At 33.6% G+C, this 13225-nt stretch overlaps 1 long non-coding RNA gene across 1 annotated transcript; it reads right to left on the reverse strand.

Annotated features, from left to right (window-relative positions):
• Nucleotides 1-7133: 7133 nt before the first annotated feature.
• On the reverse strand, nt 7134-7996 carry LOC110791667 (uncharacterized). The gene is made up of 2 exons (XR_002534144.2): nt 7521-7996; nt 7134-7392 (listed from the first exon to the last, which is right to left on the reverse strand). It is a non-coding gene; the product is annotated as an uncharacterized lncRNA (long non-coding RNA).
• Nucleotides 7997-13225: the final 5229 nt, after the last annotated feature.

The following is a 13225-nucleotide window of genomic DNA, read 5'->3' on the forward strand; positions in this document are numbered from 1 at the left end:
GGAGAGTCGTTGAGGTGAAAAAAAGAGGGGTATATAAAGGTATTTACCATTTTAGCCTTTTCTCTCTCCTAAATTCAGAACTGCACACAAAAACACTGCCTTATGTAGTTCTGTTGCTGAGTGGTGCGTGTACTAATATTTTGGACCCATAAATTACCAAAAGGGGTTTTGGAATTCTTGGGATTTGGGAATATTCTCTCCGTCTATAATATAGTGCCTGTTTTCCTAAAATAGTGTCCCTAAATGATGTGCCTATTTCTATTTTAAACCATTAATTTTTACCCATAATACCCTCATGCACTAATTGTAATTCCAATATTGTCTAAAAAAGTCATAATTTTTACTTTGAAAATTGTACTTTCTGACTTTTATTCAACTCATGTGCTTGAATTTTGTCTTTTTTAGGCCTACTCCCTCCGTCCCAAAATTATCTTCCTGTTTTCCTAAACGAGCGTCTCAAAATTATATTCCTGTTTCTAATTTTGGCTACTAAGATCCCCACTTTCTCATGTACTACATTAATTAAAATTTAATTGAAAACCCCACCCATGTACTATATTCCACTTTTCCCATGTACTATATTCTCCTTCACATGTACTTTATTCCACTTTTCCATACAACTCAATCATTATTTGTACTTTATTCCACTTTTTCATGTACTATATTCCACTTTTCTAAAAATCCGTGTTTTTGGTCAAACAGGAAGATAATTATGGGACGGAGGGAGTATTTATTATGTACACACCTTTAATCTTTAATTTATCTCTCCATAAAAGCCAACTAACATGTACTTTATGTTGAAAGTACAAATAATTATTGTTTTTATTATCAATGCTATCTTTTACCTTAATAACCGTGATTTTGGTCAAACGGGCACTATATTATGGGACGGAGGGAGTATTTCACTGGTTAAGTGTGTGATATTAAGGGAAAATTTGGGGTATATTGAACTTTTGTGAAGAATGTATTGAGGATATGCCACTTGGAGAAAAGCAAAAAAAATGGGTGAATGAATTTTTTTGAAATACTTTGGCAAAATTTCTAAATTTTGGCGAAGTTGTTTATGAAATACCCCCTATTCTTGTTTTTCATTTACAGCCATGGGTTGTGTTTTAAATTTGTAATTAATCGTATAGTTTTTATGTGGGGTGCTGTTAGATTTGGACTCGTAAAGTAAGAATGAAAATTTAGTCATTAGAAGTTAAACATAATGTTTTATTTTATGCTTATGTTCTTTGAAAATTGATAGTGATTAAGTTGAAGATTTGGACTTGTTTGATTAGAGGAAAGTATTACATGTGCAATTTGGTGATCTAACAATTCAACACGCCCTAAAGGGATGGTGTTTAATTTATAATATTACAATAGTCAATATAAGATTTATAAAAATTATTAGTTGCATTCGAGTGCACCGTGCAACCAGAAATATTTTAATGTTCATTGATGGTCTCTCTCACATTTTCCCCTCACATATAAGGAGTGTGAGATGGTGCAAGGTACACACGGAGTGCACCTAATATGTTCTATTGAATTATGGTTATTTAAGAAATTATTCACTCTAATTCTTTCTTTAAAATTTGCAATAAGGTAATAAGGTCAGGAAAAGTAGGTGACCGTGTGTCTATGTGACAATATAAAAAATAACTAGTGTGTGCCCCGGGTACAATGTTGGATAATACACGAATTTTTTACGCATTATTTACATGTGTTGCGTATGCGAGTTTGAACTTTTTTTAATAACTATTCAGAGATTGTTTATTTTATTTGGATGTGATGTATTGTATGGTACGTATCAATTTTCAATAATGGTGTTCTTCCCTTTTGGGTTGTTAATTAATATTTGTAAATCATGTCCAATATCTAATAAATGTTTTGTGTATATATATGTTATGATCCACATATGCTAACACAACTGTTGACTAATTAATGAAAAAACGTGTTCTATTATATGTAGAAAACGGACAAATTAAAAATGCAGTCTTTATTCAAAACTAATTTCAATAATGGTAATAAAATTAAATTTTCTTGCAATCACTATGTGGTGAAATTAGAAAATGAATAACATAAACATGTGAAAAAATAGTGTAAATACACGTACACTAATCCTATCCCACTTAAATATATTTGAATAGAGTTAAAAGACATAAATAATAGTATAGATAAGATGGTAAGTTTTCTACTATATTTCTTGTTGGTTCCATGTTCAAACCCTAACAGAAATATTTTGTGTATTAATATAGAAAAAGCATATCCTCCGTGTCATTGTTGATGTGAAGTCTTGTCATGTTTAGAGAAGGTGGCACATAGCGGCGTGACATGATTTCCCATGGAGATTTAATAGTATAGATAACAAAAAAATGAAGTTGAGTGGATTTAATGGGGCAAGTGAGACCCGTATGGTGAGATATTTAATGACTACTCTTATATGCACGCGATGCGTTCGAGAGTATTAAAAGCTAAAAATTGTGCTAATACATCTATCCCCAAAAATTTTAGGCAATAAAAAATTGTTATAACTAGGACACCTTAGGGGATGGGAAGGCCGAAAAAGGTCAGCATCATTCTGTGTGCGTACTCCTCTATGATTTTTGATATCAAGAGGGTTCCCATACCTGATCCAGTACCACTTCCTATTGAATGACAAACCTGAAACCCTACATTTTTACAACAAAAATTTAATTGTTCCAAAATCACATCAGAATTAATACCAAGCATAACAATAATAATTTGTGTATATATGTTCAAAAATCAATTCTTTGTTTTCAAGAGAAACCCTAGAATCAGGCCAAAGTAAAGTTAGTACACGTGAAATCACTGTATACATTCTCTTATTCTTATTAGCAGTATTGACTTAAGAACTACAACAACCACACATACACAAAATCAACACTGATGCATTTACAATCAGATATTAATAACAAAAATTCTTTAACCACACGATACCAATTGATACTCATTGGATAACCAAGATAAATTCACAAACTTTAGCACTAATCAGAAATTAATAATTAACGCAAGAATCCGGACAGGTCAAAGTTAGGTAGGGCGTAGGCTACACACAATGCTCTAACCAAATCGATGATTCGTTACCTAAAAATTACAATCAAATACTCATTAAACACCATAAACATACTAATATATATATATATATATATATATATATATATATATATATATATATATATATATATATATATATATATATATATATATATATATATATATATATATATATATATATATATATATATATATATATATATATATATATATAGAGAGAGAGAGAGAGAGAGAGAGAGAGAGAGAGAGAGGCTCTCGTGAGAACACTTCCTTACGGTGAGAACACTTCTTTACGGTGAGAACACTTTTTAATATTGGCATTTTCGTAATTATTATGAACAAATATCCCAATATAATTATTTTTTAACCATTTTTTTCATTATTTCCAGCCCTATTTCTCTCTCTTCGATTCCCCTCTCTCTCTCTCCTTTCGAACGCTTCTCTCACTGCTCAGTTCGCTGCTCGTCGCCGCCGATCGCCGCCGCTTCTCGCCGCTGCTCGCCTCCGCCGCTCGACGTTGCTCGCCGCCGCAGATCGCCGCTGCTCCCAGCAATTCCATCGTAGGTCGCCGAACCTGAAATCGAACCAAAAATGGTGGTGGCGTTAGCTGTGGTTCGCGAATAAGGTAAAAGTAATTTCAATTCAGCAATTCAGCAATTCAATCTCGCTGAAATTCTTCGAAATCGAATTGAAATCAATTTTAATCTCGCCACAATTGATTTCTCAATTCAACCTCGCCTAAATCGATCGCCGTCGTTGCTCGCGGTGGTTGCTTCTCTTCTCGTCGCCGCTCGAACAAATTCGCCGGTCAAATTGAACCAGAAATCCACTAATTTCAATCATCAATTTCAACCGGTAATTTCAATCCAGCAATTCTCACTCCTCAATTCAAAATCAATTTTAATCGGCAATTTTCAATCGATTCTTCGAAATCAAAACATATGTGAACCTGCAAATCAAACTTCGAATGTTTCTAGCAACTTTACCAGATGTTTTTAATTACATTCCAATCAGTACGACCTTAATATTTTGGAAACCTGCAATTGTATACTGGTATATTCTGTTATTTCTTTGGTGCTGGTGCGGTAGAATATCGGAGTTTATCTATTTAGATTGTGTAAACCTGGAAGTTGTTTGGTAAATATTTCACTCTCAAAGTGTTGATTGTAGCCTCTAAATTTGCAAAATTACGCTGTGAACACCGTGGCTTATCGTAGTACATGGTTGCGCAATTAGTTTATCTTTATTTTATTTTTCTGTATGTATCTCTTCTTAATTGCCAACATATATCAAGTGTACATTGGCAATAAAGAAAAGTGGCAGCATTAAAACATGCTATAATAAATTTTAGAACTTGCTTGAATACATTTAAAACATGTTTGAATAAAGTTAGAACACCGTTGAAAAAGTTAGAACATGCTTGAATAAATTTAGAACATGTTTGAATGAATTTAGAACATGTTTAAATAAATGTAGAACATGGTTGAATAAATTTAGAACATGCTTGAATAAATTTAGAACATGCTTGAAAAAATTTAGAACATCATATAATAAATTTAGAACATGCTTGAATAAATTTAGAACATGAGCTTGAAAATTTATAACATGATTGAATAAATTTAGAACATGCTTGAATTAATTTTGAAGATGCTTGAATAATTTTATAACATGTTTAATAGTTTTAGAACATGTTTGAATTAATTTAGAACATGAGCTTAAAAGTTTAGAACATGTATATATGTATATGTGTTGACTACATTCTCATGTTCTAAATTTAGAACATTGTTGAATAAATTTAGAACATCTTTGAATAAATTTAGAACATGGTTGAACAAATTTAGAACATCGTTGAATAAATTTAGAACATCATTTATATTTTTAGAACATGCTTGAATTAATCTAGAACATGAGGTTAAAAATTTAGAACATGGTTGAATAATTTTAGAACATGTTTGAATTAATCTAGAACATGAAGTTAAAAATTTAGAACATGGTTGAATAAAATTAAAACATGCTTGAATAAATTTATAACATGGTTTAACCAATTTAGAATATGGTTAAATAAATTTAGAACATCGTTGAATAAATTTAGAACATGAGTTTGAAAATTTAGAACATTGTTGAATAAATATAGAACATAGAGAGTGCAAAAGTGTTCTCACCATAAGAAGTATTCTTACATAAGGAGGTGTTCTCACCGGATCCCTCCCCTAGGGGAGGGATCCGGTAAGAACACCTCCTTATGTAAGAACACTTCTTATGGTAAGAACACTTTTACACTCTCCATGTTCTAAATTTGTTCAAGCATGTTAAAATTTGACTCCCTATGTTCTAAATTTGTTCAAGCATGTTAAAATTTGACTCTCCACGTTCTAAATTTGTTCAACTATGTTCTAAATTTGTTCAACCATGTTCTAAATTTGTTCAACCATGTTCTAAATTTTCAAGCTCATGTTCTAAATTTATTCAACCATGTTCTAAATTTATTCAATGATGTTCTAAATTTATTCAACCATGTTCTAAATTTATTCAACCATGTTCTAAATTTTCAAGCTCATGTTCTAAATTTAGAACAGCATGTTCTAAATTTATTCAACGATGTTCAATCATGTTCTAAATTTGTTCAACCATGTTCTAAATTTGTTCAACCATGTTCTAAATTATCAAGCTCATGTTCTAAATTTATTCAACCATGTTCTAAATTTATTCAACGATGTTCTAAATTGTTCAACCATGTTCTAAATTTATTCAAGCATGTTTTAATTTTATTCAACCATGTTCTAAATTTTTAAGCTCATGTTCTAAATTAATTCAAACATGTTCTAAAATTATTCAACCATGTTTTAAATTTTCAAGCTCATGTTCTAAATTTATTCAAGCATGTTCTAAATTTATTCAACGATGCTCTAAATTTGTTCAACCATGTTCTAAATTTATCCAAGCATGTTCTAAATTCAGAACATGAGAACCTAGTCAACACATATAAATATATACATGTTCTAAAATTTCAAGCTCATGTTCTAATATTATTAAACTTGTTCTAAATTTATTCAACCATATTCTAAATTTATTCAAGCTTGTTCTAAATCCATTCAAGCATGTTCTAAATTATTCAAGGATTTTTTAAATTTATTCAAGCTTTCAGCATGTTCTAACTTTATTCATTGTATTCCAAAATTTATTCAAGCATGTTCTAAACTTATTCAAACATGTTTTAAATCCATTCAAGCATGTTCTAAATTTAGAACATGAGAACCTAGTCAACACACATATTTATATACATGTTCTAAAATTTCAAGCTCATGTTCTAAATTAATTCAAGCATGTTCTAAAATTATTAAACATGTTATAAATTTATTCAACCATGTTCTAAATTTATTCAAGCATGGTCTAAATTTATTCAACGATGTTCTAAATTTGTTCAAGCATGTTCTAAATTAATTCAACCTTGTTCTAATTTTTTAAGTTCATGTTCTAAATTAATTCAAACATGTTCTAAATTTATTCAACGATATTTCGAAATTTTTCAAGCATGTTCTAAATTTATTCGACCATGTTCTAAATTTTCAAGCTCATGTTCTAAGCATGTTCTAAAATTATTCAACCATGTTCTAAATTTTCAAGCTCATGTTCTAAATTTATTCAAGCATGTTCCAAATTTATTCAACGATGTTCTAAATTTATTCAACAATGTTCTAAATTTAGAACATGAGAACTAGTCCACACATATACATATATACATGTTCTAAAAATTCAAGCTCACGTTCTAAAGTCATTCAAGCATGTTCTAAAATTATTAAGCACGTTATAAATTTATTCAAGCTTTCTAAATGTATCCAACCATGTTCTACCGTGTTTCAAAATTTATTCAAGCATTTCTAAATTTATTCATGCGTGTTCTAAATTTATTCAAGCATGTTTTAACATTTTGAACAAAGTTCTAAACTTATTCAAACATGTTTTAAACTTATTTAAGCATGTTCTAAATCTATTCAAGAATGTTCTAAAATATATTCAAGAATGTTCTAAAATATATTCAAACATGTTTTAAATTTATTGCAAATATTCAGAAATTGACAAAAAAGACAGTGGATAAATTTTGATAATTATGTCTAATTTTAAACTGAAAATCGATAAAAAAAAGGTTCATTATTGTGCTTGAATAAATTTATGATGCAAACAAAGATGTTTACAGGTATATGGAAGAAGTTCATGATTGTGCTTCCAGACTCCGCCGTTGCCGCCACCACTGCTGGTTCGGAAGAGCTAGGATTCGCTGCCTCGCTCAGCACCAACACAGACCGGCGAATCACGAGAAATCACCAACTACACCTGCGAATCACGAGAAATCACCAAAACTAATTCACGGATCTGATTCCCGGCCACCAGAATTCAATTGAAATCGATTGTAATTTCTGAATTGAGAAATCGAGAAATGAGAATTTCTGGATTGAAATTACCAATTGAAATTGCCGATTGAAATTGCTGGATTTCTGGTTCGATTTCGCGGCCACCAGAAACAGCGTTGCCACCGGCGATTAGAATTGCAGCGAGCAGCGAGTGTCGGCGAGCGGAGATCAGAGAGCGGAGGCGAACGGAGATCAGAGAGCGGCGGCGAGCGGAGATCAGAGAGCGGCGGCGAGCTGGATGGTGGTGGTGGCTACGAGCGGTGGCCCGATGTGCGTTCGAAAAGGGGAGAGTGGGGATCGAATTGAAAATACATAACAACCGCCGCCACAACCGTGAGCGGCGAGAGGCGACCAGCGATAGGTGAGCGGCGAGCGGTGACCGGCGACCGGCGAGCAACAGCGGCAACAAACATGGTGTTCGAAAGAGAGAGAGGGAGAGGAACTGAAGAGAGAGAGAGAGTGGGAAATAGTGAAAAAAAAAATCTGAAAAAAAATATTATTTTTTGTTTTTAATCCCAACCGTAAAATATTTAAAGGTCCAGATTTGTTAAAATTGATTCATTTTGGGTGGTTAGATTAGAAACAATCCAACGGTTAAGAAGGTGTTCTTACCGTAAGGAAGTGTTCTCACCGTAAGAAGTGTTCTTACGGGAGCCTTTCTCTATGTTCTTCCAAAAATATATATATTAAAACTCCAAGGCAATTCATATCATCTCTCCATGTGTCGCGGTGACATGGCAAATGACATGGCATCCTCTCGCCATGTCATACACGTATACAATATTGTTAATTATATATGTCCTCACAAAAAATGTTGACATCCATCCTTGAACTCATGACTTCTTGTATGTTAATGCAAAGTTTTATCCATCACTCCAACTTATGACTCTAAAATAATTTTTAAAAGAGAAAAGTCGTACTTATGAATGTACTTCTATACAAATTTAATGCACAAAATGTATCTATTTGAATAACAATTTTTCTCTTAATTAAATTTATTCATTTACTAATCAAACCATCTTATTTAGATCAAATATAAAACCATGAAATTAACATAGAAAATAAAGGGATTGTATTAATTTCCATCCACTCACATTGTTGGACAATTTATAGTCACTCATTTTCCATTTGTTACCCCACCATCACATGTTCACAAAAATTCCTTAATTACCGTGCAAATAGTAAGCGTAAAGATCATTGAGGAACGGAGGTAGTATATGTCAACTTTGATGGATAATTTTTATTTTGTTTTGTTAATAGTGAAGATTTTCCCAATATGATTAGAAGCTAAAAATATATATCAAAAAATTATTTATGAATTGTTGACATAAAGGAGTTGATTAATTTTAAACTCAAGTTGAATTTAAGGTAGATTAAACTTAAAAACTTTAAACTTGGAAATGCTTGATAACCTAGCTCATGCTTGAATGCATGGTTTTATGATTTAAACCCCAAGCTTAGCATCGCCCCTGATTCGTGAACTCATAGCCCAATTATCTATGATCGATGATGTACAAAATACTCGATAATATTTATGAAGTAATATGTTTTCGTCATTATTAAGTAGTAGATCATTTGGATAAGAGTATCATAATTTTATGAGCATTGATGCTTTGCAGTGGTTCTCTCGACGCCTCCTTCATGTTGCTCCGTCCCTACCCCAGTCGGGCAGTCATCACCTTCCCAACATCACCGCATCTAAGAACCACAACCCTTCGCAATATTTGTAAGAAAACAAGTAAAGTAAACGAAGTCCAAAACTCCCAATCCGTATTACACTATATGAAAAACAGGCAGAAAGATCAAGCATGAAAAACAGCCCCATTTTCAGCATTAATTAAGCGCGCCTATACTCATCTCCACAATCACCAATCACTGTCATTAGATCCCTCCCCCTGATAGACACTTCATGAATGTTGTCGGCATCTTCCTCATCAAGTTCAAGCAAAAATACAGAATTAACATCTTTAATATGCTCTGATAGCCCAAGTCTGACACCTATCATGGAGCCTGCTACAGCCGGCTGCAGTTGCTCCACCAGTATCGCAAAATTCAGTTTCTTAAAATCAATTTCTTAGTAAATATAGATAAATAGGACAATGTTACCTGATCTAGTATGTATTTGAAGAGTTCGAGCAGAATATCAGAGAATTTGAGCAGAATATCAGAGAGAGAAGAAGAGAATTATATTCAGAATGTAGTAAATGAATGAAAACAGAATTCATTCCTTGAGAAGCAAGTAGACTAGGGAATATATACAAAGACCCTAACCAACTAATAACAGAAATCAGTTATGGAAAATAGATTAAATAATAATATAAATTATGTATTTCCTATACTCCCCCCTCAAGCTGGACCTTGGATAAGAGACCAAGCTTGGCAGATAATGAATGGTGTTGAGAAGAAGGGAGAGGTTTGGTAAGCAAATCTGCTAATTGCTGAGAACTAGGAACATGAGAAGTGTTGATGAAGCCAGCTTCCACCTGTTCTCTAATGTAATGCATTTCTCGTTTGAGATGTTTAGTTTTGTCATGATAAACTGGATTATGTGCAAGATGTTCAGCTGATGTATTATCACAGTAAAGAGTAACAGGCAGCTGAATATGAACTTGAAGATCTTCCAATAATCCTTGTATCCAAACCAGTTCACTAGCAGTTGCAGACATGCTTCTGTATTCTGCTTCAGCAGAAGATTTGCTCACACTCCTTTGCTTTTTAGTTTTCCAAGATATCAGATTAGAACCAAGGAAAACAGCATAGGCACTAAGTGATCTGCTGCTGTATTGACAAGAACTCCAGTCAGCATCACTGTAAGCTGAGATTTGCAAGTCAGAACTGGAAGAGTACCATAAGCCATTGTCCAAAGTTCCTTTGAGATATTTAAGAACATGAAGTGCAGCACGCAAGTGAGGTATTCTTGGAGAGTGCACAAACTGACTTAGATGTTGAACACAGTAAGACAAGTTTGGTCTAGTGATGCCCAAGTACAACAATCTTCCAACAAGCCTTCTGTAAACATCTGGTTCTTCCAGTAGATCACCAGCTTCAGTGGATAATTTCAAACCACAGGACAAAGGAGCAGGAGAAGATTCACAATCAAGCATACCAGCATCAGCAAGTATATCAGTGATATATTTTCTTTGAGAAAGAAAAATACCTTTGTCAGTTCTGTGAATTTCAATCCCCAAGAAATAGGCCAACTGACCTAGATCTTTGATTGTGAATGCCTTATCCAAAGCTGTCTTGACTTCTTGCATTTGAGTTAATGATGTTCCAGTCAACAAAATATCATCAACATAGACTAAGAGAACCAAAAACTCTCCATCTAGATTTCTTGTGAATAGAGAGTAATCCTGTGTTGATTGCTGAAATTTCAACACTTTCAGAAACTTGCTAAGCTCCTTGTTCCATTGTCTGGAAGCTTGTTTCAAGCCATAAAGAGATCTTTTAAGTCTGCAAACCTCACCTGGTTTTGCTTTGGTGTAACCAACAGGTGGTTTCATGTACACCTCTTCATCCAGAAATCCATGCAAAAAAGCATTATTCACATCCAATTGACACAAATTCCAACCCTTAACAGCTGCTAAGGCAATAACAATTCGAACTGTAGCCAGTTTAGCAACAGGAGATAAAGTTTGTGTGAAATCCTTGCCCTCAATTTGTTGATAACCAATAGCTACCAATCTGGCTTTGTACTTGTCTATGGAGTAATCTGGATTCAGTTTTGTTCTGTACACCCATTTAGAGCCTATTGCCTTTTTGTCCTTGGGTAACAAGGTTAAATCCCAAGTATCATTGCTCTCAAGAGCAATGATTTCTTTCTCCATGGCTTGTATCCAATTGGTATCATCTTTAGCTTGATGATAGGTTTTGGGATCATTGGAAGAAAGACTTACAGAAAAGGCAAGAGAATCCCAAATATCATAACTGTCCAAAGCTAGATTTAATAACCAACTATCATCATCAAAATTATTTGTTTCTGTAGGAATAGAAGAATCAACAGAAAAGGAAAGAGAATCACTAGTCTGTGGTTCTGGTTCATCTCTGTGTGGAACATAGCTTCCAACAAAATTTTTTAAGACAACAGGAGGTTTGATAGGTCTTGTAGATTTCCTTTGAACAGGAATGGCACTCAGATTAGGAACAAGAGGAAGGGGAGAATGAGTAGAGGAGTCAGAAGTAATAGAAGTAGGCATAGATTGTGAAGAATTAGGAGAAGTGGTCTGTATGTAAGGAGTAGGAGAAGTAGGAGGAGAAATATGATCAATGTCATTTGGTGAAGTTAGGGAAATATGGGGTGAAGAATTTAGAGTAGGAGTGGATACAGTGGAAGAAGAAGTGTTTAAGATTGGTGTTTGACAAGAATTAGTGCTTAGATCAATCATAGGAGGAGAAGTAATCATTGGAATATCAGATACAGATGCTAGTTTGTAAGGAAAAACAGTCTCAAAGAATATTACATCCCTTGAAACAAACACTTTGTGTGTGTCAAGATCATATAATTTAAAAGCTTTACATCCAGCAGGATACCCAATGAACAAACACCTTTTAGTTCTTGAGTCAAATTTGTCTCTCTGAATGTGAGAATTGTGAACAAAACACAGAGAGCCAAAAACTCTGAGATTTTCATAAACAGGAGGAGTATTAAACATGATCTCAAAAGGAGTTTTCCCATTTAAGACTTTGGAAGGGATTTTGTTGATCAAATGAGTAGCAGTGAGAACACACTCTCCCCAGAATTTCTTAGGGAGACCTGCATGAAATCTTAGGGCTCTAGCAATTTCCAGCAAGCTTCTATGTTTCCTCTCAACTCTACCATTCTGTTGAGGAACATAAGGCACACTTCTTTCATGTAAAATGCCCTTGCTGGCAAACATGTTTCTACAAGATTCTTTGATTATTTCAGTGCCATTATCAGTTCTAATTTTCTTCACTAGTTGATTAAACTGAGTCTGAACCATAGAGAGGAATTCAGAGATGATTTTCTGAACTTGCAACTTGTTATGAATCAGATAAGTCCAAGTTATTCTGCTATGATCATCAACTATAGTTAAGAAATAAGAAGCTCCATCTAAATTTTTGACTTTGTATGAACCCCAAAGATCAATGTGAATCAGATCAAAACATGCAGCAGCTCTACTGTGACTCACAGAAAAAGGAAATTTATGCTGTTTGGCACTATAACAGATATCACAGTTGTATTCAGTGATTCCTTTGCAACATTCAGCATTCACAAATTTCATTTTTGACAAAGAAGGGTGACCCAATCTAGCATGTAACAAATCCAGAGTATTTCTAGCATCATCCTTAGTCTTAGAAATACTAGTGGAAGTTTTATTTGGCAATCTCATCATATGTACATCAACCATACTATCAACTGTATTGCATCTAGGTAACTGAGAACTATTACCTTGACAGATATCAACTGGAGTTGTGACAAAATAGTAGAGTCCATTTGTCCTTTTTCCAGCACCAAGTTTCTTGGAATTAGGGGGGTCCTGGAAAATGTATCCAGTTTTGGTAAATGTTACTAGGATTCCAGTATGTTCAATCAATCTCCCAACAGACAGCAAATTATGCCTAAAACCTTTCACTAGTAGCACATTATGTAAGACCAAATCATCACTGAGGACAGTATCCCCAATTTTCTCAACTGTCATCTGAGTTCCATCAGGCAAACCAACTTTGATAGGCTGAATAAGAACTCTTATGTTGGTCAATATATTTTTATCAAAGGTCATATGATCACAAGCACC

This window comes from Spinacia oleracea, chromosome 6, assembly GCF_020520425.1.
Source record: "Spinacia oleracea cultivar Varoflay chromosome 6, BTI_SOV_V1, whole genome shotgun sequence".
Classification (NCBI taxonomy): domain Eukaryota; kingdom Viridiplantae; phylum Streptophyta; class Magnoliopsida; order Caryophyllales; family Amaranthaceae; genus Spinacia; species Spinacia oleracea.